This window comes from Symphalangus syndactylus, chromosome 4 (genome assembly GCF_028878055.3).
Source record: "Symphalangus syndactylus isolate Jambi chromosome 4, NHGRI_mSymSyn1-v2.1_pri, whole genome shotgun sequence".
In the NCBI taxonomy this organism is placed as follows: domain Eukaryota; kingdom Metazoa; phylum Chordata; class Mammalia; order Primates; family Hylobatidae; genus Symphalangus; species Symphalangus syndactylus.
The window spans coordinates 94,768,777-94,794,941 of NC_072426.2; the positions used below are offsets into that span (position 1 = coordinate 94,768,777).

The 26,165-nt window shown below is 50.1% G+C and overlaps 1 long non-coding RNA gene across 1 annotated transcript; it reads left to right on the plus strand.

Annotated features, from left to right (window-relative positions):
• The first annotated feature begins 3,372 nt into the window (after positions 1–3,372).
• On the plus strand, positions 3,373–22,625 carry LOC134736416 (uncharacterized). Its single transcript, XR_010120421.1, has 3 exons — positions 3,373–3,642; positions 11,874–12,022; positions 22,566–22,625. It is a non-coding gene; the product is annotated as an uncharacterized lncRNA (long non-coding RNA).
• Positions 22,626–26,165: the final 3,540 nt, after the last annotated feature.

A 26,165-nucleotide genomic window follows, 5' to 3' on the forward strand; every position in this document is an offset into this window, starting at 1 on the left:
ATAATATGCTGTCATTGGGGAAATTTTCAAAGGTACATAGGAATGCTCTGTACTACTTTTGTAACTTCAATGTGTGTCTAAAATTTAAAAAAAACCAAGATGCAGAAAAATGTATATAATATCTGACTTTTTATATAAAAAAGCAGGGTAAGAATTTGTACTTATATTTACTTCCATACCCCTAAAGAAACTCTGGAAGTTGAAATAAGAGATGAACAATAGTTATTGAGAGAGGAGATTGGTTGCAAGTATAGGCTGATATTGAGAAAGAGGATTTTCTCTGTATATCTTTTATACTTTCTGGTTTATTTCTTTCAGACTAAGGAACTTTTGTGAGTTTTGAAGCATGTTTGTGGTTCTTAATTTTTTTTTAATTAAAAAAAATGAACACGGGCTTTAGAGTTACGTGTAGCTATGTCTGAATCCCTGTCAGTATTTACTGGCTGTGTTACTTTGTATAAGTCAATTCACCTCTCTGTGCCTTGGTTTCTCTATCTGTAAAGAGAGCCTATAATAAGAGTGCCTGTCTCATAAGGTTATTATGAGGATTAAACAATCTAAAGTGTGCAGGGCGTTTAGAGTGCTCCTACCTGGAAATATGGTGGTGTGTATTCTCCTCCCATCTCCCCATTTTGTAGAGATGGAAACTGAAGCAGAGAGATAGAAAGGCTGGTACAGGCCAGGCGTGGTGGCTCATGCCTGTAATCCCAGCAGTTTGGGAGGCCGAGGCAGGCAGATTATGAGGTCAGGAGATCCAGACCATCTTGGCTAACATGGTGAAACCCTATCTTTACTAAAAATACAAAAAATTAGCCAGGCGGTGGCGGGTGCCTGTAATCCCAGCTACTTGGGAGGCTGAGGCAGGAGAATGGCAAGAACCTGGGAGGTGGAGCTTGCAGTGAGCTAAGATTGCGCCACTGCCCTCCAGCCTGGGGGACAGAGCAAGACTCTCAAAAAAAAAAAAAAAAAGAAGGGCTGGTACAAGGTCACACATAGACAAACACTGGAGCTTGATTGGGGGACAGAGGAAAAGATGGGTGCCTGTGGCAAGGGTTGCAGAGAGAAATGCGCAAATCCATGTCTTACTCCAAAGCCCACATTCTTGACTCCTACACACTCTTGCCTCAATTTCCCACTTGATGGTTCCTTCTCTGAGCTTCTGGCTGGAAAAAGGAGGGAGGAGAGGAGGCCAGCCAACCCCTAGCACAAATGTACTGTTTCCTCCAATCTCCTTCTTGTACCTGAATGCCACGGCCACAGCAGGTAGTGGCCCTGGGAAGGGGTGAGGTCATGATCATGCCTTAGTCAGGCACTGGGTTGTAAGGGTCAGCATGTTCTCAGGGTGTCCCCTGCCAACCCTACAATCAGGGCCAGCAGTAGAGACAGAGCAGTAATGGATCCCAGTGCCAGAACATATTTTAATAAAATAAATTCATTTTAATTTCTAAATGGTAATTCCTGTTTTCTATTAAATGAGTGGCTGTCTCAGTACACCTTGAGCTGAGTGCATGACGAGGTGATGGTGACTCTCAAGCCTTGGGATTTGAGGAACTTGTACTGCTGTAGCCCTATCCCCAGGATGGGGGCTGGTGGGAGGATGTGCCCCCGAGAGCCTGGGTGATGCTCTCAGAGAGAGGGAGAAAGGCAGAGCGAGTCTGGGCCCAGGGTGGAGCTAAAGGGCTTCGACCTCACACGGTCCTAGCTCCAGACATGGCTCGGCTATCGGCTCACGGTCTCACCTTATGCCAATTGTTTCTTCCTTCCAGGATTCAGTTCCCTGTCTGAACAGTGACTACTGTGAACTCTACATGCCATCTACTTCTAACCTTCTTTGGCCTGACTCCAGCTTCAACACCTGGAAACATGGCAAAAAGAACAGGGGGACATTGTCTTGGACTGGAGCCATGTGTCAGAGTTTGACTCAAGGATAGTTGATGTAGAATGAAGAGAACGAGCAGGGAACGAGAGGTATAAATGTGCATGATGTTTATTCATTCAAAAAACATAATTTGAGCCCCTGATTTGTAGTGGACCTTTTCTTAGTTGCTTTGGGTACAGAGCTATATAGTCCATGCCAATCCAGTGGCTTCAAGCTGGGGGACAGAGAAAAGATTGGTGCCCGTGGCAAGGGTTGCAGAGAGAAATGCACAATGTACAAGGAGCCAGGAGGCAGAAGGATTGGAGAAAACAATTTCTTCCTACCACTCACCTGCAGGAAGAAACTGTTTCTGATGTAGAGATTTCACAATGGTGGCACATGGACCAAATTCCAGCATAGATATATTTGGCCTTAAGAGTGTGTTAAAAATTATAAGCTTCCAACTATGAAAATCAAGAGATTTTATATTAAAAATTGGAATTCTGCTCCTGAAGACCCAACAGAACAGGCCACGTTCCCACAGGGGTTGGCTGGAGCCGAGTAGAGGTTGACCCTTAGGCATGGACTTCCTAGATCCCCAGCCTCATCATTCTCTACAGAAGCCCTGGCCTGCAAGTCCCACTTGCTTACTTTGCCTTTTCAACTTCGCTGACGTCTGAGTTTATGACTGCTAGACTTGTGAGTCCTGTAAAGGGTCACCATCACGGTGGTTGGACCCATTCTGGGTGGGGTAGATGAAGGCCTGCCACTGGCGCCCACTCCCTGGAAGCCGTTTTATGCTTCTGATCATCATAAATGCAGTCCCAGGCCACATAGGAAAGATGAGAAGCATCCCCCCCTAAGCCTGAAGGGCCCCCCTTCACAGAGGCAGAATCCAGTTCAAACAGTTTTCCCTTTTTGTTTGCTCATCTGAAAAGTCCTCCCAGATTCTCCTTCTTATTAACAACCTGCACACCATGCTGTGCTTAAAGTTCAGAGCGCCATAGGATACAGAGCCATAATTAATCTCAGTACCTGAGTTCTAGAAGACTTAGAGCAATTATAATTTACTGTCGGAAAACCAATTTGGGGAAGCGGTGGTGTTCGCTCCCTGATCAGGACACCACCAAATGCCACTTCCCGTCCACGTGCTGCCTTCCGGGGGAGCAAGACCTTTAGTCTCTGCACCTCTGGGAGGTGTCAGAGTGGAGAAAGCAGGAGGAGAGAAGAGGGAGTAGGTGTGGGTGCAGGCTGGCCTGACCACTGCCAGGCACTGCCTCTTTGCTGGCTTTGTCACCCTGCTGTGGACACCTCTTCTCTTTCAATTTAGTTCAATTTCACAGTCACCCTCCACATCCTTTCCATGTCCCAGGCAGCGTTTGGCTCCAGCAGATGCCGAGGCCTGTGTTCTCTCTTCTGCCCTTACTCCTTTCCCGGGCCACTCTCAAATTTCCAGCTCCACAGACAGATGTTGCCTTTTTTCACTTTATTTCTTTTCTGCTCTAGGTCAGATTGTCATATCATCGAAATGACTCCGAGAGGACTGGGTCCGATGGACTCACCAGGCACGGTTCCAATTATCATTCAAGGGACACGAGTGAAATGCTATGGTTCAAATGAAAACGCTCACATCCACACAGGGTCAGGAGCACACACTGCTGGACGCAGCTGTGTGTTTATAAGCCTGTCTGCCCGGCTGCCCTGTGCTGGCCATGGGCCAGAAGCCACGTCCATTCCTCTACCAGCCCAAGGACACGGCGGGAGGCCCTACGCAGGGTGGGCAGGTAATAAGTACCCACCAAGAGGGTTAACTTAATGGAAACACAGATATACACCAGTCTATGTGCAAATATAAACATCCACAAGGGAATGGGCTGATAATGACATTCATTCATTCATTTATTCATTCGCCCATTACTGACAGGTACCAGGACCTATCTAAGTCTCGGGAATATTGAAAGGAATGTATGTTTGCTTTTGATGCCAATTTAAAAGTATCTATAATGCAGTATAATAAGAGCTTTATTAGAGACCCATTGAGGGTGTCACGGGAACACACAGGCAGGGCCCAGGCTGTGCTGGAGTAGGTGATATTTGAGCAAGACCTGGATTCCTCTGTGCTTGTCTCCATCACTGCACTTCAAAGTTGTTCTGAGTTTATCCGCTTTTGTGCTAGTGTCTTTTTAGAGAAGGGACCCTGTCTTAGCTATCCTCGAATCCCTATCACTTAGAGTAGTGCCTGGCATGTGGGGTAACTTGTTTGGAACATGTACATTGGATGAATGAATGGTAAGCACTTTCTAGGCAAGGGAAGTGGAGCGGGGCACACCTGTGGAAGGGCAGCATGGAGAGGGGGAAGAATGCAGGGCTGCAGGTAAGGACAGGTACTGAGTGTCCCAAGGGCAGGGGTGAAAGGAAACGTGGCCAGTGCTGGAGTGAAGAGGAGCTAAGCACACAGACCAGCTCCCAGGGGCACACTGGGGTCACAGAATCTGCTACCTCCAGGAACAAGGGCGACAACAGAAATGAGGGCAAGAGGAAGACATGAGACCATAGGGAGTGTGGGGCCCATGGAGAACTGAACAGCCCATGACCCTCCAACAGCACTGAAATGCAACATTAAAAGCACACCATTGGCACTCACCTGGAGTCTCAGCTGCTCTGAAGGCTAAGGCGGAAGGATTGCTTGAGCCTAGGAGTTTGAGGCTACAGTGAGCCACGATTGCACCACTGCACTCCAGCCTGAGCAACAGAGCGAGACTCTGTGTCTAAAAACGTAAAAATAAATAAAGTAAATGCTGTTAGCCAATCAAAATATTTGGGACATTGGGTGAGGTGGCAAGTCTTCTTGCTCCCTGCTTAGTGCTGTATTGAGGGTTGTGCGGTACTGTGGAAAAAGTCCTGCCTGGAATTTCTGGAGAACCAGAAGCAAATGTCAGCTGCACTACTCACTTGCTGGGGGAGCTTGGCCAAAGCTCTTTCCCTCTCCGTGCCTCAGTTTACTCATCTGTTTGCTTGCCTGTTCTGCCTACTTGCCAGGTTGGTTGAGATGATGGGTGCTCAGTGCCCTGCAGATACTAAAGCTCAGGTACCTGAGGGGCTTTCTTCCTGAGAATTAAGTCAGGCGAAGTCTGGGCTCCCCATGGAAAGAGGTGGTCGGTAGGGGACAGACAGCCTTACAGCAGATCTCCTGCAACGTCTCACAGGAGGCAGGGCTCTGTTAGAGCAGGAGATGCCCCTAACTTGAGCAGAGAAGGGGACTTTATGCAGCTGGAGGGACTGGGGCACAGAGAGTGGCTGGAGTGGCCCTAGAGGAGATTCTGGAAGAGCCAGAGCTGCTAAGACAGGAAGGTAGTGGGGGGCTCGGGTGGGGGGGCTGGGGACACTCCCATTAGCAGGTGGTTGAAGGCTTCCCCTGAAGCGTGATTTCCTGGGATGTGGCCAAAGCAGGAGTAGCATCTGAAAGAGGATGGGCAGAGGGTGGTCAGAATGATCTGAGACAGGCCAGGTGAAGGGTGGCCAGAATGATGGCCTCTGCAGGCATGATACAAAGGGTTGGGTTGGAATTATCAACTCTGTGGCTACTCACAGCCAGACCCAGAGGCCCTGTGCACTCCTCCTCCCTGAGGTCCAGGCCCAGGGCTTGTTCTTTCCCCATCCAGGATCCTGCCTGGTTCTCGATGGGGCCTGGAGGGACTCCTAGCACAGCCCCAGGACTATCTGTGGGCACTGTTAGGTGGGTGTTATTGTGGGGTTCCCCTGCCTCCAGGGAAAGCCAAGGATCTTGGGTGGTGTCTGCTGAGAGGGCCCTGGCAACCCTAATTTCCAGGCCTCTCATTGTGCTGGTCCAGAGAAAGAAAAGGACTTGCTTAGGGTCTCCCATCTCCTTAGAGCTGGAGTCTCTTGGGCTTTGGTTAGGCTGGAATTCTCTCTTTAATTCCCAAGTGTTCAGGAGTGGAGGATTCAGAGCATTGTAGGGCTGAAAGGGAACTTAAAGCTGATTGAATCTATCTCTGTTCCTCCCAGCACTCCCATTGCAGATCAGCTTTTCTTCTTCTCTATAGTTTAAAACTCCCCACTGCCAGGCTGAAGCCCGAGGGGCCCTTCCCCACTGGAAGGGTTTGGGAAAGCAGGCGAGGCTCCAGAGTCACCACAATTAGCTCGCTGGAGACTCCTAGCCCCATGTGGCAGGACATTGTCCTGTCTGCCCTGGTATCTCTAGCACTGCAGAAGTGCCTGGTGCATGGAAGGTGCTCCGGGATAGTGTTGAATGAATGAGGCAATGGGTTAGAGCCCCAGGGAGAGATAGCACACAGCCTGGCAGCTCAGACTCCAGAGACCAAGGGGCACTGAGATAAATGCTTCAGAGCACCAGTCTTGAGGCAGCGGGAGCCTGGGTGCTGGGGCCACCCTGGTGCCTGGGTTGGATCCAATCCTGCCCTCAGGGAGTGCGCTGTGAAATGGGGAGGGCAGGCAGAGAAGAGGAGCAGAGCCCTGTGATCCTGTGTGGCTGGGGAACCCATGGCTGCCCTGGTAGCCAGGCATTGAGCCTCTGGCTGGGTGAGCTTTCTGTGCCCCCACCCTGGGTCGGTGCTTCCTTCTTCCCCTGGTCTTATTGTCCTGCTAATTCCATGCACTCCTCAGGGTCTGGCTTGGACAGCACCTCTTCTGGGAAGTCCTCCTTTATCCACTTTTGAATTCCCTCTCCTTTGGCCCAGCTCTGCTCCTCCTGTTCCCATGCAGCGGGACTTAGTGGCTTCATATTTACTGAGCACCTACTGGGTTCAAGGACTTATGCTTGGGCAGGTGTTTCTTGAGTGAATGTCTGACCTGTCAGCACGTGAGACCACTTTCCCTCTGTTTCCTGGGAAGCGCAGATGGGGCACCGAAGGACTGCTCAGTGTCCCTCGGCCCCATCCTCTGGTGGTGCAGGGCCCTGGCTTGCAGCAGGAGGCCGATTCTGCTCCATTAACGTGCTTTTGAACGTGCACCAGATACCGTTCTTGACCCTGGGTGTGCACCCTGTCATTTCATTCTTCCCCCGTGCTGTGATGTGAGGTACTCTCTTCATTCTTTCCAGATAAACATGTGACAGTAGAGGCTCAGTGGCCCAGAAAGACCCAGACATGTGCCAAAGGTCACAGAGCCCTGGCCCGGCCCTAAGCTGCTGGATGGCACAGACAGTGTGTTTGGTTAAGGAGGAGCCTGTATCTCATTGACCCCCTCCCCTCATCAAAACCTAGCTGCTAAAAGAGGCCCTGCCTGGAGGCCTGGGGACTTACTGAGGTCCTGAAGGAGCTCTCTGGGGGAGGTTTCTGGGCAGCTCTCCCTCGTCCAGGACAGGTCAGGGAGGGGCCTCTTGTTCACACTGCTCTCCCCTCGTTGCCTATGTGTGGGTCAATCTGTCATCTGGTTTCCACACACTCCGAGGTCAGGGGTCAGGCTTTCATTATCTGTTGGAACAAGTGGGGCCTGGACATGCAGTAGGTGCTTACTAAAAGCATGTGTCTTGACTGTGTTTTTTATGAAGGTTGTCAACTCCCACACACCACCACTTGCACTTCGCACTAGGGCTATGTCTATTCTAACCAACATCAGCCTGGCCTGGGGGAAGGCAGGAGGCTGAGGGGCTGTGTCTCAGCACTGCCACACCACTGGCGGTGGGGGTTTGCCTCTGGGGTCCTCTGATGCCTCATCTGTTCCTGGAAGAATGAGAGTTGCCTTTCGGGTTGTGGTGAGCATGCAGGCGTCTCTGTTTGTGCCTCAGCTCTGGCTGACTGCCCAAGGCTGAACCAAGCAGGCGAGGCCAAGAACCATCTATTCCAAACGGGGATCTAGACTTGCTCGGCTGGGCTTTAAGGGAGGTGGTGGCTGCTGGTTTTGTGACCCTTAGCTCAATGCTCTTTGCCACAAAGGGATCAGAGAGAGGCCAAGACAAGCTTCCTCTGGGGCAGCAGGGGCTGCTGGGCGTTGGTCCCCCTCTCACCTCCTGCCTTGTGGGAGAAGCTTGCAAGGAAGTTTTGGCAAGGGTGTCTTTAGGTTTGGCAAACACGATGTCCGTTGTCTGCCGCATGCCTGGGAAGTCTGAAGCAGAGCAGCCGGGGCTGGAAGGGGCTGAGGCAGCAGAGGGGACAGTGAGGGGGGCACAGAGGCTGCCAGCAAGGGTGCAGGTGAGATGGCCTGTGTCGTAGAGGCTGACTGTGTAACTCCCGCAACGGAGCAGGGGCAGGGGGCAATGCGGCCTCAAAAGGACCCCCGGATGCCTCAGAACTGCGGAAGTACCTGGAGGTGGGCAGCCAGAACTGAGATGACAGAGTGTCCAGTGCAGGACTCACCAAGAACCCATAACAGCGCCACAAGAGAAAGCTCGGTTACCCACCAACCTGAGAGAAGGGACAGTGCCAGGTCCCAGCTCCCTGCTGCAGGAGGCTGTACGTCCTGTCCTGGATCCCCTCTCTCCCTGGGCCTCCCTGTGAGGGGTCAGAATCCAAAGGGATGTGTTGCAGGAGGAGGGCAGAAGTCAGGAGAGCAGAACTGGGCTGCCCCTGTTTCTCAAAGCGGTGGTATCCCAGCCAAACTGGTGGCAGGAACAGGCTGGAAGTGGGCTGAGAGTGGGCTGTTACCTGGACTGGACATTTTTTATTTTTGAAAGAAGATTCGTTTTGCTTACTCGAGTGACCAGATGACTTTTTATCACAGAAGAGTCATAGGGAAAAGGGGTGGAACCTGTCAAGAGTTTGTTCAGCTCAGGAAAAAAACCACATATGCCAAGTGGGTTTTCATTTTGATATTTTGTGCATCGCGAGTTTTTTTGCATAAATTTTGCTTTTGAAAAATATTGCATTAAAATATTTATTTTTATTACTGAGATTTTTTGATGCTTTCTTAAATTATGTGCCCAAGGTGGGTGCTTCCCTTGCCTCACCCTGGTCCCCACCCTGGTGGGGAGGAGAAAGCAGGTCATTGCCAGCTTGCACCCTATCAAGTTGAGCAGATTCACTATGGCACTTAACAAGTGGAAGGGCTCTTGCATGCTGTGTGGCAAAATGGTGGCAGCAGTAATGATGATGATGGTGACAGTGAATGCTTACGTGGTGCTGGGCACTGTTCTAGCTCAAATCATCCAATCCTTATGACTACTCCATGTGGAAGATGCCATCTTGTCTCCATTTTACAGAAAAGAGAAGTGAGGCTGAGAGAGGTTAAGCAATCTGCCCAAAGCCACACAGCAGATATGTGGCAGAGGTGGGATTTGAACCCAGGGAGTCTGGCTCCAGTGTCCATGCTCTTTCTAATCTGCTATACACAACCACCTTCCTAGTAGACAGCATCGTCATTAAGTGTTACCAGATACTGTCTGTGCTTCAAATCAGAGGCCAGGCTCCACTGCAGGGGCTTCCTCAGTTTGTTCTCTTTGAAAATTGATGGTTGAAACCCAACTTGGACCCAGAGCCTGGTTTATCCCCCAGCACTCTGCTGCTTGGGTACAGTGTAACTCTGTGACACATGATGTCTAGCCCTTGGCTCTACCTCCTGGTCCCTGCAGGTCCTCTCCCTTGGCCTGCAGAGGGTGGGCTTTGGAGCTGGAGACCAGGGCAGTGGTGCGCAGACGAGAGAGTGACGTCCAAGCCGGGCTGATTTGCAGATGGAAATTTACATACATAATGTAATTTGGACCAATTGAATTGTCGATTAAGATGGAATCACTTGACAAGCAACACGCACTCTGGCTGGTGACAGAGGAGATGAGAGGCCCTTGAGATGCCTGTAGCAAAAACATGCTTTCGTTTTTAAAGGAGATGGCCATTTTCAAATTCCACATTTTAACAACCTTTCTTCTCAGCCCCCTTCCCTCCAGGTCACAGCTGTGATTTGTTGAGATGAAAAACTTTATGGGCAATTAACATTAAAATCCAAGGCACAGTGAGCATGCTCCCGGGTGCAGCTGGAGAGGCAAGGGGCCAGGACACCTCCCCGGACTGGACAGGGATCCAGAGGCTGTGGGCCTGGGCCTTGGGTCTGAGCCATCAAATCCCACACCTACAACAAGCGAGGAAGTGGTGCTGGGTACATGTTGAGTTCATGGGGGAGGAGAGCAAAGAGGCTCCCTTGGGGTCACGTCGTCTGGATTTGAACCTGGATACCTGCTTCCTGGAAACATGACCTTGGGTGCCTGGCTGCACCTCTCTGAGCCTCAATTTCCATATCCATAAAATGGGGAGAATGTTCTGCCATTACCTGTGATGACAGTTAGGGAAGAAATGTGATAACCTGGAGGCCTAGTGGGAGAGGGGATCCAGGGCAAGATGTACAGCCTCCCGCAGCAGGGAGTTGGGACCTGGCATTGTCCCTTCTCTCAGGTTGATGGGTAACTGGGCTTTCTCTTATGGTGCTGTCATGGGTTCTTGGTGAGTCCTCTGCTGGAAACTCTATTAAGGGATGTTCTGCCTTTAACATCCTTGCACATAGTGATGAAGGGTAACTAAAATATTGCCTCTGTGCCCCAAACAGTCTGTCTTATTCATTCTTTTCAGGTCTATTAAAGTACTAAATTCCTTGCTGCCCCAGGGCATTGACATAGACTATTCTGCCCCAAATTCTCTTCCTTCCATTTGTATGCACCTTTGCCTGGTAAACCTCTTCTCTTTCCCTCAAACTTCAGCCTCAATTCACCTTCCCCGAGACTCCTGTCTATCTGCATTCCAGCCCATGTCTCCTTTTTTATGTTCTCAATGTCCTGGACCTTTCCTCTTTAGGCAGTCGTAATTTCATGTTGTAATTATTCATGTCACATCAGCGTCTATACCCACCTTTGAACTCCATCGCAGTGGGGTTTGTCTTGTTTGCTGCTGATCCCCAATACCTGGTGCAAAGTAGGAATTCAAAAAATAGGTGTATATTTGCAAAACACACTCTCCCTCTCTTTACCTGGCAAGTTCTCGCTAATCCTTTAATTCCCGGTGTACATGTCACTTCCTCCAGGAAGCCTTCTCAGATGCCCTTCATGCAAGTTAGGTGCCTTTGTCATGTGGCAGTTACACAGGCCCCAGAATTTGCCTTCCCAGGGAATGGCCCCTGTATTGTCCCTGTTCATTTACTGGTTTCTGTCCTTATCAGACAGTTTCTAAGGTTGGGGCTTGCGTCCTGTTCCCTGGGGCATCCCTGGCACCTAACTCAGGGCCTGGCATACAGTTTATTATGGAATAAAGACATCACAGGGCACCCAATCTGGGCACAGAGAGCCCAGGCTGCCCCATATGGTGGCTGTGGATGGAGAAGAGCTGACTCAGGGGCTAAAGGAAGGGACTGATGGATACTGCCCAGAGATGGGGCAGGGCCCTCTAAGCTTGAACAGGACCTCTGGGCATGGCCACTAAACACAGGAAAGACCGGTGCCAAATGAGTCAGGGCTACCCACGGCCAGGGAGGGGAGAGTGCTGGAGTTCGTGCAGGCTTCCTGGAGGAAGATGACTGAGATGAAGGCTGGGGTGAGTGGTGGTGTTGGGATGGACTGGCATGCTACAGGGTGGGCACTGACAGGGTTAAAGAGGAGTTTTGGGGGGTGTAGCTGGGAGCCCCTCGCCCTTCCCAGGATTGGCCACCATGGGGATACCACCTGGGTGCCCTTGTCTCATTGGGTCACGCGGCCTGCCTGCTTTCTAGCTCCGTCTTCAAAGTGAGGGGCAGCAGCTGATGGTGGTGGCAGCCTGTCCACCTGCTCCTTCTCACTCCCTAGGCTGTGGCTGCCTGGCTTTGTCTCCACTCTTGTGTTGAGAGAGCAGGGTGCTCACAGGACAGGATGCTGTCACTGGCTTAGTGCCAGCAGTCTGTCAGTCCCACACTTGGTACATTTCCCCCTGCACTGGGCCCTCCCATGAGGGGCCTGGGCAGATGCATGGTGCTCTTGGGTTCCCATCAGGCTGCTCTCGCCCTGTCATGCCTTGGGCTCCAGCTGCAGCACCTGGGGCTGCCTTGTCCCAGTGCCCTCACTGCATGTTCTCCTCATTCTCTGCAGGGAAAAGGGTCTTCGTGGTCCCGAAGGACAGAAGGATCTTGCATATAGTAGGCACCTAATGAACGTGTGTAGACACCCTGTTTGGAATCCTGAAGCTGTCATCCCTCCCACTTGCTTTCCTGTCCATCGGAATGGATTCACATTGACCCGTAAGCCCATTTATGAACGTAATCAAAGTTATCAATAGCAAAGGGTAGAGAGCAGCACCCTGGGGAACTCCAGAGATACTTTCTTCTGGGTCACCATGAACCCACATTCTGCAGAGCTTGGGAATGTCATAGGTTGTTGGATAATAAGTTGTACCCAACTATGTGGTCATAGAGCCCACATCTTTCTGCCATTTCCAGAATAAAGTGTGGCAGAGCTGTGGCAACACCTTTCAGGAATCTCGGGTCCTCTTGGCTATCTCTTCTCTCCCAGGGCCACCTGCTACCTTCTGTGTGTCCACATGCAGGGTTCCCTAGAGCTGCTCACATGTGCCACCTCCTCTGTGGAGACTGGGTGCACGCTGATGTGGAACAGACATCCTGGCCTGTTCCTGGCGGGTATGTCTGGGGAAAAGGGCAAAGGAAGGGGGCAGAGGAAGGGTCCCTGGGATATTCTGGTCTGTCTGCTTCCCAGCCTGCCCTTCCTGCTCACCCCAAACTGCCCTCCCCTTCTTCCCATTCTCCCCACCCTACTCTCCCAAGGCTGTGGGCTCCCCCTAATCAAGCAAGGCAATCTGTGGACTCAACATCTGCTGACCTGTGTCACAGTGAGGGCTGCCACCTTGCTCCCCTTGGACCTGGTTATGTCTTGCCCCATCTTTGGGCCTCAGCCCCATGTTATAAAATGAAATGCCCTGGAGTCAATGACATCTAAAGGGACGTGCAGATTTTACATGCTGTGTGCCCATTAAAATTACATTCTCAGCCCACTCAGCCACGCATGGTAGGACATTAGGAAAGTCCCTTGTTCTCTGGCGTTTAGAGTCCTCAACTCTCAAGTCATGGGGTGGTGGGGGATTAGGTGCAACAAGCTTCCAGGGCTCCTTTCACCATTCCTTTTTAGGATTCTATGAGTCCTAATGCCAGTGACTTCAAAAAAAAAGACGATTTAAAGAAAAATTTGCGAAAATCACTATGTTGTAATATTCGATTTCTCAGAGCCGATCAGGAATGGAGAATGTGAGACACCTCAAGGTGGTGTGTGTGTGTATATTTCTTTTTTCCTTTTTTTACACTCCAGTGAATCAATCTTTACAGAGAGTATGAAATGAAAATCTGCCACCTTGCAGTAAAATTAGAGCTGGCATTGCTGTCCTAAAAAAAAAAAAAAGAAAGAAAAAAGTCAAAAACGAAGCCTCAAAACAATTATGACCAGCTACCTGCTGGATCCACCCTGCTGAGGAGGCACCTTGTGACACAGTTTATGATCTGGAGGATTACTGCGGTCTTGATGCTATCATCTTAATTGCAGGAGCAGAGCAGGGCTGCAGCCTGTGGTCCCTGAGCCCCAGTGCTCTGGCCACATGACACACCTAGTTCTCAATCTGATAAATTCTTTTCACTTACTCTACCTGCTCCAAATTACTTTGTGGAGGCTGCAGGCTTCCGGGCCACTGCTGATTTTTCTGCTTCCTTCCTAAAATGAGGTTGTGGAAGTCCCAAGAAGAGGTGGCGGGAGGGAGAGGGCCACTTACTCTTCCACTCAGAGTTCCTTCCCTAGATGGCAGGAGATCACTGGAGAGGACAACTTGTGTTTCTGGACCACGAGCTGGTGAAACACAGGATGGAGTCTGTGTATTTAGAGATCACTGGCAAGGCTAAGACTTGGGCCTCGGCCTTGAGACCAAGGGAGCCACCAGCATCTTGGGAGCCCAGCATCCCTGGGCTGGAAGGGATGGATAGGGGCTCAGGCTCTAAACCTCACTAGGCACACGTGATGGGTCTCCACTCTGGGTTTAGTGTATGCTGCTCAACATTGCTTGGAGAAAGGGAAGCTTGGGAGCACTTGTCTTGCAACCAAACTTCCAGGTCCTAGCCCTGTTCCCAAACTTATTTGCTCTGTGACCTTCCTTGGGAAATGAACCTGTCTTCTTTAGATCTTAGTTTGTCATTTGTAAATTCTGGGGCTTTGGATTAGAGCTGGGGTTGCAAACTAGTGGCCCTGAGATTTGGCCTGCTAAGGTTGTTTTGTTTGGCCCGAATAGTGCTTTCAAACCAGGACATTTTATGTTTAAAAAAAATCCAAAATGTTGGCTTCTCTTTAAAAATCAGAAGACTTGGAAAAAAATAGTCTCATATTCTCATGTGGCAAAAAGTGGCTGAATCTGGAAACTTACAAGCCAATTTAAAAATTCATCAGTCAATTCATCGGAATTCTAAAATTCAGAGTCAAGAGACTCAGAATAACCAAAGCAATCTTGAAGGAGAACAAAGTCAGATTTCAAAAGTTGCTACAAAGCTACAGTAATCAAAACAGTGCAGTACTGGCATAGAATTAGGACCAAGAGTCCAGAAATAAATGTTCACCTTTATGGTCATGGATGCCATTTTCAACAAGGGGACCAGGATAACAAAATGGGGAAAGAGTAGTCATTTCAACAAATGGTGATGAGACAACTGATTACCACATGCAAAAGGATGAATTTGTACCTCTGCCTCCCACCACATATAAACATTAATTCAAAATTGGCTGGGCATGGTGACTCACGCTTGTAATCCCAGCACTTTGGGGGGCCAAGGTGGGTGAATCACCTGAGGTGGGGAGTTTGAGACCAGCCTGATCAACACGGAGAAACCCCATCTCTACTAAAAATACAAGATTACCTGGGTGTGGTGGTGCATACCTGTAATCCCAGCTACTTGGGAGGCTGAGGCAGGAGAATCTCTTGAACCCAGGATGCAGAGGTTGTGGTGGGCTGAGATCATGCCATTGCACTCTAGCCTGGGCAACAAAAGCAAAACTCTGTCTCAAAAAAAAAATTATTGAAAATTGATCAAAGACCTAAATGTAAGAGCTAGAACTATCAAACTCTTAGAGAAAACATAGGTGTAAAACCTTCATGATCTCATATTTGGCAAAGTTTCTTAGATATGACACCAAAAGCACAAGTGACAAAACAAATGGAAGTTTAACAAAATTACAAAATTTTATGCTGCAAATGATAACCATCAAGACAGTGAAAAGGCCGGGCGTGGTGGCTCACGCCTGTAATCCCAGCACTTTGGGAGGCCGAGGCGGGCAGATCACGAGGTCAGGAGATTGAGACAATCCTGGCTAACACAGTGAAACCCTGTCTCTACTAAAAATACAAAAAAAAAAAAAAAAAAAAAATTAGCCGGGTGTGGTGGCAGGTGCCTGTAGTCCCAGCTCCTCAGGAGGCTGAGGCAGGAGAGTGGCTTGAACCCGGGAGGCGGAGCTTGCAGTGAGCTGAGATCGCGCCACTGCACTCCAGCCTGGGCGACAGAGCGAGACTCCATCTCAAAAAAAAAAAAAAAAAAAAAAAAAGACAGTGAAAAGAAGACAAACAGAATGAAAAAAATATTTGCAAATCGTATATTTGGTAAGGAGCTTGTCTTTAGACTATATAAAGAAGTCTTACAATTCAATAATAAAAAGATAACCCAGTTAAAAATGGGCAAAGGATCTAAATGGAAGTTTCTCCAAAGAAGATACACACACGGACAATAAATATATGAAAAAATCCTCAACATCTTTAATCATCAGGGAAATGCAAATCAAAACCACAAAGAGCATTTCACACCCACTAGGATAGCTATAATAAAAAAGAAAGACAGACATCCTTGTTGACAAAGATATATAGAGATTGAAGCCTTCCTTCATTGCTGATGAGAATGTAAAATGGTGCAGCCAGTTTGGAAAGCAGCAGAATTCCTCAAAATATTCAATATAGAATTCAAATATGATCAAGCAATTCCATTCCTAGGTATGTAAGCAAGAGAAGTGCAAACATGTCCACACAAAACCTTAAGCACAAAAGCATTATGCATAGCAGCATTATTTGCCGTAGCCAAAAAAGTAGAAGCAATACAAAAGCCATCAAATGGCGAATGAATGTATAAAATGTGGAATATCAACACAATGGAATATTATTTGGTAACAAAAGCAATGAATTTCTGATATATGCTACTACATGAATGGACCTTGAAAACATTACAGTAAGTCAAAGAAGCCAGTCACCATGTATTGTACAGTTTCATTTATGTGAAGTGGCCAGAATAGGCAAATCTATAGAGAAACAGATTGGTGATTGCTTAGGGCCAGAGGCAGAGGAAGGGGTGGTGAGGAGATGGAGAATGACTGCTAATAGGCATGGGGTTTCCTTTGGGGTGACAAAAAAAAATTCTAAAATTGAATTGTGGTGAATGTCATACCACTGTGTGAATGTGCTAAGCAACATTGAATTGGACACTAAATGAGTGAGCTCTGTGGCATGTGAATTACACCTCAATCAAACTACTGTGAAAGAAGTGGCTGGACCTGAGGAGGGGCATCTCCTTTAGATGGGCCAAGTGCTCCTGGACCACCAAAGTCCCTACCTGGCTTTTCACCTGCTAAAGTTACCTGCCTGACCCTTGTCAACACCTGAGTTTGCAAACCCAGGATTAGAGGCTCACTGAGGACACTTCTTGGTCCTCTTTCCCGAAGATCTATGGAAGCCATTTTCTTTCCTCCTAAGAACACTCACCCTTGCTGCTGCTCACCTGCTATGCTAACTTGGATCCTTCCCTTCTCAGGGTCTCAGTTTCCCCAAGGGTGCAGGGATGTTCTTGGACTGCCTGTCACTCAAAGCCCTTATAACCCTGGCCTTCTCTTTTGTTTGAACCCAAGAGCTCCTGGCCCCCACTCCCCCTTTTCCACCCTCTCTTTGCTAACTGACAGCCTCCACGGGCTTTGATGGGTACTGTGGGGTGGGAGGGGCCTGGGGTTGGGGGTCAGCATGCAGGTCACCTGCCTGAGAGGCCAGCTGGGTGACTGAGGGCATACTGAGGGCATTCTGAGGGGACTACCCCATTTGGCCAGGTCCCATTCAGAGCAGAGCACTCCTTGGGAGCCAACCAGTTTCTCCCTGGCCACAGGGCCAAGCTGGCCCTGCTCCCTGAGCCAGGCCTTGTCACAAGATGGGGCACAGCTGTGAGGCCACTGGTGCAGCCAGCTGGGCTTCTTGGAGCAGAGCAGAGAGGCGCCAGGGAGCTGAACCCTCCCCAGCAGGGAAGAGGACAGGGAAGGCAGCATCCTGCTCCCCACTGTGTTTCAAAGGACTTGAAAAGCCAAGTTGTGGGTGAATGGGAGGGAGCAAAGTAAAGCCACTCTATGAGCAAAGCTCTTACTGTGTGCAGCACTGTTCAAAGCTCTTACTGTGTGCAGCACTGTTCAAAGTACTTTCCTCCTGTGTCCTAACCTCAAGAGGAAAGTGCAGTTATGATTGTTGCTTTTCTTATGATGCCTGCCTCACAGGGTAGAACACAGAGGGGCACAGTAGTTGCGGATCTTTCCCAGGTTCTCTCCGGGAAAGTGATTGCATCCGGAGTCCGCACTCCCAACCGCCCCACAGACTGAGGATTTTATTCAAACTTTACACACTCACTTCTCCCCATCCCCTGCATTCAGAGGCTGGAGTGGCCAGGGACGGATTTGTTTTCCAGTGGATCCATCTGGGGGAGATTCTTGAGGGAAGGAGATGGTCAGAGGGCTTGGTTTCCTGCTGAGACCAAGCCCCCTTCAACTGAACACACTGTCGGTGAGCCCACTTTTGTGGGGTGACGCAGACGCTGCACCCAGGCAGTTTCGACTGTGCCATTTACTGTCTGAGGCACCTTGGGCTGGCTGCTTCGCCCTTCTGACCCTGACCTTTCTTGTTGTAATGATGCTTATCCATGGAGCAGTGAGGGTTAAATGCAATAATGTTTGCAAACCAAGTTCCCTGCAGCCCCTGGTAGACAGAAAGCCCTTAACGCAGACAGCAATCGTAACAATGGGTATGGCTAGCATTTTACATGATGGTAAAATGCACGGGGAGCTGTCACTAAGACTGTGCTCCTGGTAGCACAGGACTGAAGAGACCCAGTCTTTGTCTTCACTGAGGAGTGGGAGGAATGAGCCTATGTGGTCTGGCCAGCCGCTAGTTCAGCTGGAACATGGAACTCACCTGCCTGCCTCATCTCCCACTGCACCTTGGTTTCCTCTGCGCGGGTGTGTTCCTGCCCTGCGCATGCATTCCTGCCTCCCCACCTGTGTTTATGCTGTTTTCCTTCCCCTCCCCTGGAGGGTCTTCCCTTCCTCACGCTCCTAATGAGACACTTGTCTACAGTATCAGCAGTCGGGCTGATAGGCTCTACTGCACCATGGTTTGTAGCCTGTGTGTGTGTGTGTGTGTTGTCTGGGGGTAAATGAGAGGGAATACTGTGGGCTGGAGGATCGAGTTGATTTAGGAGTAAACAAAGTCTCTCCCAAGGCATTATCTAGGCCACAAACCCAGATGCCTAAAGGGGTCAAGCAGAGTTTTGTCATTAGCAAGGCAGGGAGGATAAGACACACAATAGGGAGTAGAGGGGTCTGTGGCAAAATAGAGGGCACATGTTGGAATCCTGGAGCTGGAGGAGGCTTCTGCAACTGTTTCAGGGCAGAGAATGATGGGTGGGTGAGGCTGGGGACAGCCCATCCTGGTGCCCACTAGTACCCGCCCTTCCTGCTGTTGGTCCAGGGCACACAGTCTGGAGTGGCCTCTGGGGATAAGGAAGAACCTCTCTCCCACTCATATGTGCCTGCGGCTCTGGGAGGAGTGTCTGGTTACAATGGTGGGAAGGAGCCGTGGCAGGCTTTGAAGTCAGAAAGAGCCACGATATATTCATTCATCTATTCACTCATTCATTCATCAAATACATATTGAGCACTGAGGGTCCTGCAAGGAGCAAAGCATAACTCCTGCCCTCATGAAACTTGTGGTCTGGGGCAGGGGAGACCAGTCCTTGTCCCTGATCTCCAGGGCTCTTCTTTTTCAGAAGCATCAGGATCCTGCTCTCCGTCCTCCACCCCCAGCTTGATGGAATGCAGAAGGGGAGGGGAGAGGAGGGCAGTGGAGCCGAGGCTGAGGCAACATCTTGAATTATTTTGCAAACATGTTGGGTCCACCAAAGCCCAGCACACATCTTGTCCCCGGCACCCTCTCCCTGGATGTGTGAGCCCATATGTTCCTGGGCAAATGTGCTCCATCTGCCTGGGCTGCATTTGCAATTAGCTCATCGGGATGCTGTTCTCTAATAGCCCTTTGATGTCCAACGAGCCTCCTAAGCCAGTGTGTTGCCTTCTCTTTGAAGCAGGACATCATGTTTTGCCAGAAGTCAATGAAACGCCCTAGTAGAACAGAACGGTTTAATTCCCTCCTCAGATACAGGGCTGAGGAAGTTCAAACAGGCTTCCGCCCATGCCTGCTGTCCCAATCGGCCTGCAAGATGCCCATATTGGAGGCCTGGTGAGGCCATGGCCCCTGGGGCTGGGCCTTCTGAGGAAGCTCTGGCCTCCTCCACCAGGGAACATGCCCAAACCACCTGGTAGCTATCACCTGGCCTTGTATCCTCGGCCTCCTCTGACTGAATTTGGATTTGTCCATGACCCTGATTCCTGAACTGGCTCTCACCTTGACTTGCTGTTTCCCTGGACCTGGAACTGGCATCAGGCTCTGGCTCAGCCCGGGCTCCTCACTCAAGCCCTGGTGCCCCATGCAACTCAGCTTGGCTTGCTTTGGGCTTCAGAGCTCCCATCTCAGCATTGACAGCTCATAGCAACCCCACCCATTGTGTGTCCAGGGAGCATTCCCCCAGGGCTGGCTGGGGGCGGCAGGGTCAAGCCTGACCTGAATGACCTGGTCACCAGGCACTGGTTCTCACACTAGCATGAGCACCTGCTGCTCGGCTGCTCTGAATCCATCTGCTGTCTCAGGAATTTCAGAGCCTTGCAAACTTCCCTTCCCCGGTGATTTTTGGGAGTTGCTAAGGGTGTGGTTCCTTCATGCATTTTCGATGCAGCTGTCTTTGTTGCTCACTAGAGCTGCTAACAAACCCAGTGCTAGGGACCCCTGGCTACACCAATGTCCACTGTACAGGGCCAGACCAGTATTACTGGCTAGTGCTGCCTCCTAAAAGTAAAGCATGCCCAAGCACAATGCAGCAAGCTGTTCTTGGTCTCCCAGCCAATGTGCCAGCCTGTTCCATCACCCACTGCTTGGATGAGAGCTGAGTGGACTAAGCTACCAACCTGGAGATGCAGACCCCGGCATATGCCTTGTGTAATTAGATGGTGCATATTCTCTGACTCAGAGTCACGTTGGTGTAAGGGTGGAGAGTTCCATAACCCAGTTATTTGGGTCCCAGTGAGTTATTCTTTTTTGTTTGTTTGTTTGTTTGTTTGAGATGGACTTTGCTCTGTCGCCCAGGCTGGAGTGCAGTGGAGTTCCAGATGGATTCAGGCTCACTGCAATCTCTGCCTTCTGGGTTTGCCTCAGCCTCCCGAGTAGCTGGGATTACAGGCGCCTGCCATGGTGTCCAGCTAATTTTTGTGTTTTTAGTAGAGATAGGTTTCACATGTTGGTCAGGCTGGTCTTGAACTCCTGGCCTCAAGTGATCCACCCGCCTCAGCCTCCCAAAGTGCTGGGATTACAGGCATGAGCCACTGTGCCCAGCTGAGTTATCTCTTTTATTGATTCATTCACTCAACAAAACTTTGTTGATCTCCCACCGGGTGCTGGGCAAACAGATGAACAAGTCTCACCCATCTGCCCTCATAGAGCTTACACTCCAGTGGAGGGGACATCACATTACACAAATAACAAGAAATGACCAGGAGATATCAAAGTGAGGATGAAAATATAACAGGGTGATAGGACTGGGAGCAACCAGGGGACCAGTTTAGGTGAGGTGGTCAAGGGAGCTTCCCTCAGGAGGTGACATTTAAGCTGAGACTTGGAAGATGAAGAAAAGCCAGCCATGCAAAGCTCTACAGGGAGAGCATTCCGAGAGGAGGAGGCAGCAGGGAGAGGCCGGGGCTGGGGAAGAGACTGGTAGATTCAGGGGTCAGAAAGAGTGCCGGTGTGGCTGGAGCATGGGGAGGGAGAGGGTGTGGGAGAGGATGGAGAGGGAGAGGTTGGTGGAGGCAGCTCACTGAGGGCCTTGGGGACCAGGCTGAGACGTTTGGACTTTGTTCTAAGTGGAAAGGAAATTCGGTGGAGGGCCTTAGGCAGTGTGACCCATGATTTTAGAAGGGCATGCCGGTTGCCTTGAGGAAGGGGCATTGTGCATGGTGTCTAGTGAAGGGGCTTGCTCACCAGAGAGACTGAGGCTGGATATAATTAGGTCAAGTCATATCTCTTCTCTAAACCTTAGTTTCCTCATCTGTACAATGGAGACAATAATTCCGACCTACTAAGCTGGAGCATGAGTGAGGAGAGAATAGGAACACAAAACTATATCATGAAATATGTACTCAGAATAACTCTAACAATTGAGGGTAGCTCTTCTCTTTTAGTTTCCAGAAAACCAGAGTAAAAATACAATAGGTTGCCTAGTAATAGGAGCAACCATTTTCCTGCCCTAAACTTAGAAAGGCGTCTGCCACTGAAGCCTTGGATGCCCGCCCCTTACTTTCCTCCCCATTCTGATGCTCCTGAGACCTCCTGATTAGCCTTGGCCACTGGCCAAGACAGGCTAAGCCTCAAAGGCTGCCTTGGAACAGACCTGGGGAGAGAGAAAAAGATGCAGGCTCCAGGAAACCAGCTGCTTGTGGCTTTGCTGTAAACTGCAGTCCACTTGTAGGTTTGGAATATCTGCCAGTGAGCCGTCACCCTCGGCTTTATTTCCCAAGGCTGTGACCTGGTCAGGGGCTGGCAAGAGGACCTGGTGATGGTTCCGAGTGGCTGGACTGAACCTGGCTCTAGGCACTGGTGTTTGCTGCCTTTGGATTATTTGCCTTTGCAATCCTGACTCCTCTTCTGGTTTTGCCATTTAGGAGCTGTGTGGTCTGGGGCAAATCACGTTCACCTTTTGGGCCTCCATTTCCTAATCTGTAACCTGGGATCAGGATCTCTTTCCTGAGACTGTAGTGAAGTCAAAGATAGGCCCCATGAGGCCTGGCCACAGAAGATTCCACACATGGCTCTTCTTTCATTAATAAATATGACCACAGTTGTAGAACAACAGCCAAATTATGAATTAATGATTTATTGCCCTGTTGGTTTCAAAGATAATCAATTGTCGATTAAGGCTAGACCTTGGCCAGGTAGGTGACTTTTGAGTTCTCTCATGGAACGGCTTTTAAAAATTAATGGCTTTAAGGCAGCTGTAGACATAGCCTTCTTAGGTCTTCCTAGCAGAGACAGAGGCTTCAAATGCGGGGAGATTATGGCAGGAGAAGAGGTGGCTCCATCTTCCTTGTGTCTGCGGCTGGGTGGGAGATCCTGCTGGGCAGGGAGCCCGTGGTTGCCAGCCTGCAGTTGACACTCTCCAGGCCACTCTCAGCAGAGAACACAGGGTCTGGCACACAGTAGGTGTTCAAAGCAACTGAGCATTCAAACATGAGTTCATTTACCTCTATGGTTTAATCAAGGCACGGCCATGTTCTTTAAAAATAAACAAATCATGCGTATAGATACAATTTAACAATAGCCCGATTCGTCTTTTTTTTTTTTTTTGACAGTCTTGCTCTGTCGCCCAGGCTGGACTGGAGTACAGTGGTGTAACCTCGGCTCACTGCAACCTCTGCCTCCCCGGTTCTAAGCGATTCTTCTGCCTCAGCCTCTGGAGTAGCTGGGATTACAGGCGCGTGCCACCATGCCTGGCTAATTTCAGATCTTTTGCTTAGTCCTCTTTTCTGTTGTATCTACTGCTTATATTTTATCTTTAGCGTTCACAACCGCCAACACATTCACACACTCACATTCACGCACTCTGCACACATACTCAGAGAGTAGTAGGGCGGAGTGATGAGGAGCTCATTGCAGGTGCCCACGGTTTGCTTCTGGCCTTGCACTTCATGGGCTGGTGACCTTGGGCAAGTTACTTAAGCCCTCTGAGCCCCACCTGCAAAATGTATATAAACATAACATGCACAGCTATTGTTGCAAAGAGAAGCATGTAAAACAGTCCATGTGGTTGGTACCTGGTATGTGGAAAGTCTTCAGTAAATGTTGGCCACTTATCCCACAGTGTCCTGCATATGTACATGTAGGCCAGCACTCAAAGAAAAGCACGTCTAACATGCAGATGAGAATTTGCAGGCTTTGTCTCTCTGTGAATCTGAGTCAGGAGATGGGCAGGGTTGTGGCTGGGCTGCTGTCTGGGGAAGCTGGGCCTGGCTGGTGCTGTGCCTTAGTCCTTGTCTCGGGGTGAGGGGTATGGCATGTGGGGGCCCTGGTGGTCGGGTCCCAGCAAAGGTTTGTGTCTGGGAAGAAATAAATGGGAGCCCTCAGCAGCCCCTCATCCTCTTGTCAGGCTGCTGTGAAATAAAAGCTAGCTGGCTTTTGTCTCTATCGAGTGGTCTTTTATATGGAGAGATAACGAGGGGACAATTAATACAGCAATTGGGAGCAACCTTTGAAGCTCTAGTAATTTCCCTGCCTTATAATTATCAAACAATCAGGGTTTTTCAAGCTCCCAATTACATCACAGTCAGAACCAGAGACAGAAAGGGTGGACACTGTAGCCAGAGGCCAAAGGGACCCAAGAAAGGCCACAATCTGTGACCCCAAGGAGATCCCAGGGGTGGGGGTGGCAGCAGAAAGAAGGGTCTGGGTTGGAAAATGAGCCTCCTGCTGGGTAGCAGCTGGGCCAGCCTCAGAGAACACCAGATGCCGTTGTTGGTGGAAGAGGGCCTGGGATGGAGCATCTGGCCCTGGCGCTGGCACACACCTCGGAGGAGCAGGCTCTTGGCAGGCCTGCTTCCCCAGCTTGGCACACCCTGGGACCAGAAGCCGACCCTGAGCTCCATCTGGGGGAATCAGTGTCAGCTGGGTTGGTCCCTTGCCTACTTGCCGCTCACTCGCCGAGGGCCGTGGACAATGCCTGACTCCTCTCAGGCCTCTGTTCTCATGCAGGCAGCAGCCCATTGCATCTCTAAGCTTCTTATAAGATCAAACACTTGGTGATTCTGACTTAAGCAGTATTAGGGAGAGAAGGCTCAGTTCTTCCTTAGAAGGTCAGTTCCTGGCATAGAGCACCCATCATGGTGGGGCCCTCCCCAAGGGCAATGGCAGCTGTGGTGCATCAGGACAGCTGCGTTGGTTCTTTACAGCTGGGTGCATCTGCCCTGAGTTCAGCTGCTTGGAAACTCTTCGTGAAAGAGTCTCCTCCTTCATCATTAACATAGCCTCCACATATGGAGACCCTGCTGGGTGCCAGGCTAGAAACTTCACCCCACAATCCAGTGTGAGCCCAGCAACAGTGCTTACAAAGCAGTCACCATTGGATCTACTTTATGGGGAGAGAAGAGTGTGTCATGAGGGTTTGTAACTTACCCAATGGTCACTTTGCCCTTAAGTGGCACAAACGGAATTCATACCTGAATCTATCAGGCTTCAAAGCTATAGCCTCACCCTCAGGCCACACTGCCTCCCCTAGATGGTTAGAAAACAGACGGGACCCAAGCTGGCGGCCTGGAGCGCTGGCGGCCTGGAACACAGGCATCTCAAGCTGCAGGAAGTGTGCTTGAAATGCTGCCCCCGGCCCAGCCACCAGGCTCGGGTCCCCACACTGTCTCTGGGTTGTGGACAGCTCTGCTGCAGCCACCTTGATAAAACTCTACCTATGTCCCTGTCTTTGTGTCACCTCCTACATGCTCAGACTCCTGAGAGGGAGTGTCTTGCTGGCCAATTCTAAATCCCATTCTGCTGTCCTGGAAACTGGAGAAAGGAATCTTCACTCCCTGGACAGTAGGAGGGATTTCAAACCCTGCACCTAACATACTTTGAGATCTTCCCAGACGGAAAGTGTTCAGATGCTTGGAAAAAAAGTATGTCTGTCAAGTTGAGATTCTGAAGACATGTCCCCCACCATGGCCAATGTGGAGTCTGGTTCATGCTGTCCACAGTCTTGCACCTGGGCTGCATGGTCTCCACCTGAGATCCCAGCTCCAGTTTTCCTTTATGGAGGGAGACGTTAGGGACCAGAAAGGGGAATGCACCTGCAGAAGTTCACACAGCTGCTTAGTGGCTTTATGATAATAAATAAAAATTCCTATCAGTGTAGACTGAGCTTTGGTTCTATGAATAAGAATGGATTGTCTTATGGGGCAGCAGAGTGGTGTGGAGTGGGTGCTCAGGGCAGGGGGATGGTGGTAGACGATCTCCAGCAGCTTGTTTACGGTAATCAATGGTCCCCCCTCAGCTGGACTGAGCCCTTAATCGACTGTCCACCCTCAGAGGATGGCAGGAGTCTCATGCTTGCATTTCTGAATTCTCCCCTTCTGGAAAAGCCCCAGGCAGCCACCATTGCAGACCTGCTCTCAGTGATTAGGGGTGAGTGACGCCAGCACCGTGCGGGTTAATGCCGCTGGGATAGGGGTATGTGCTGGCTGGTCCACGGATGGACGGCAGGTGAAGGGTGCTTTATTACGATGTATGACCAGTTTCTTGGCTGCTTCATCATCTGCCAGTGTGCAGGCAGAAGCTAATAAGCAATTCGTTCCATTTTGCCCCTGAGGGTGCCTCCCAAAGAGGGAAGCTATTGATTTTTAACACTAGACACATAAACTCCAAGCTAGTTCTTGTATTCTTTGGTCCCTGGCGGTGCCCTGGTGGGGAAAGCCAGCCATTTCAGTCACCAGACACACGCAGCCAAATGAGGTGGTAATAAACTCACCACCACTGGGGCCAGTGTGCAGAGACCCCTCTCTGCTGAGGGACCTTTTCATTCTCTGCCCTGGTCTTGTTTCCTGTGGTGCCTGGCCCTGTGGCCTGGCTATCATTCGGGTCCACTGCCTTTCATGGGCTTGGGGGTTAGGCTGCTGAGCAATGAAAGGGAGCAGGGTCAAGAGTGGGGAGAGAGGACCTGGCTAGGAACAGTAGAAGTGAGCACTGGAGATAGGTTCTGATTCTCAGACGTGACAGCGCAATGGCCACGGTCATCACTTCATCCCCTACACACCCAGTACTCATCCTGTAAAATAAGGGATCCTACAGCCACCGTGTGTGAGCCTAGCTGTCATCAAACCCGGGCATCTGGAGAGAGGACCGTACATTAACATCACAGAGAGTGGCTTACCTTGGGCATTTCCGTGCTGACTGGCTGGATGGCTACCTCG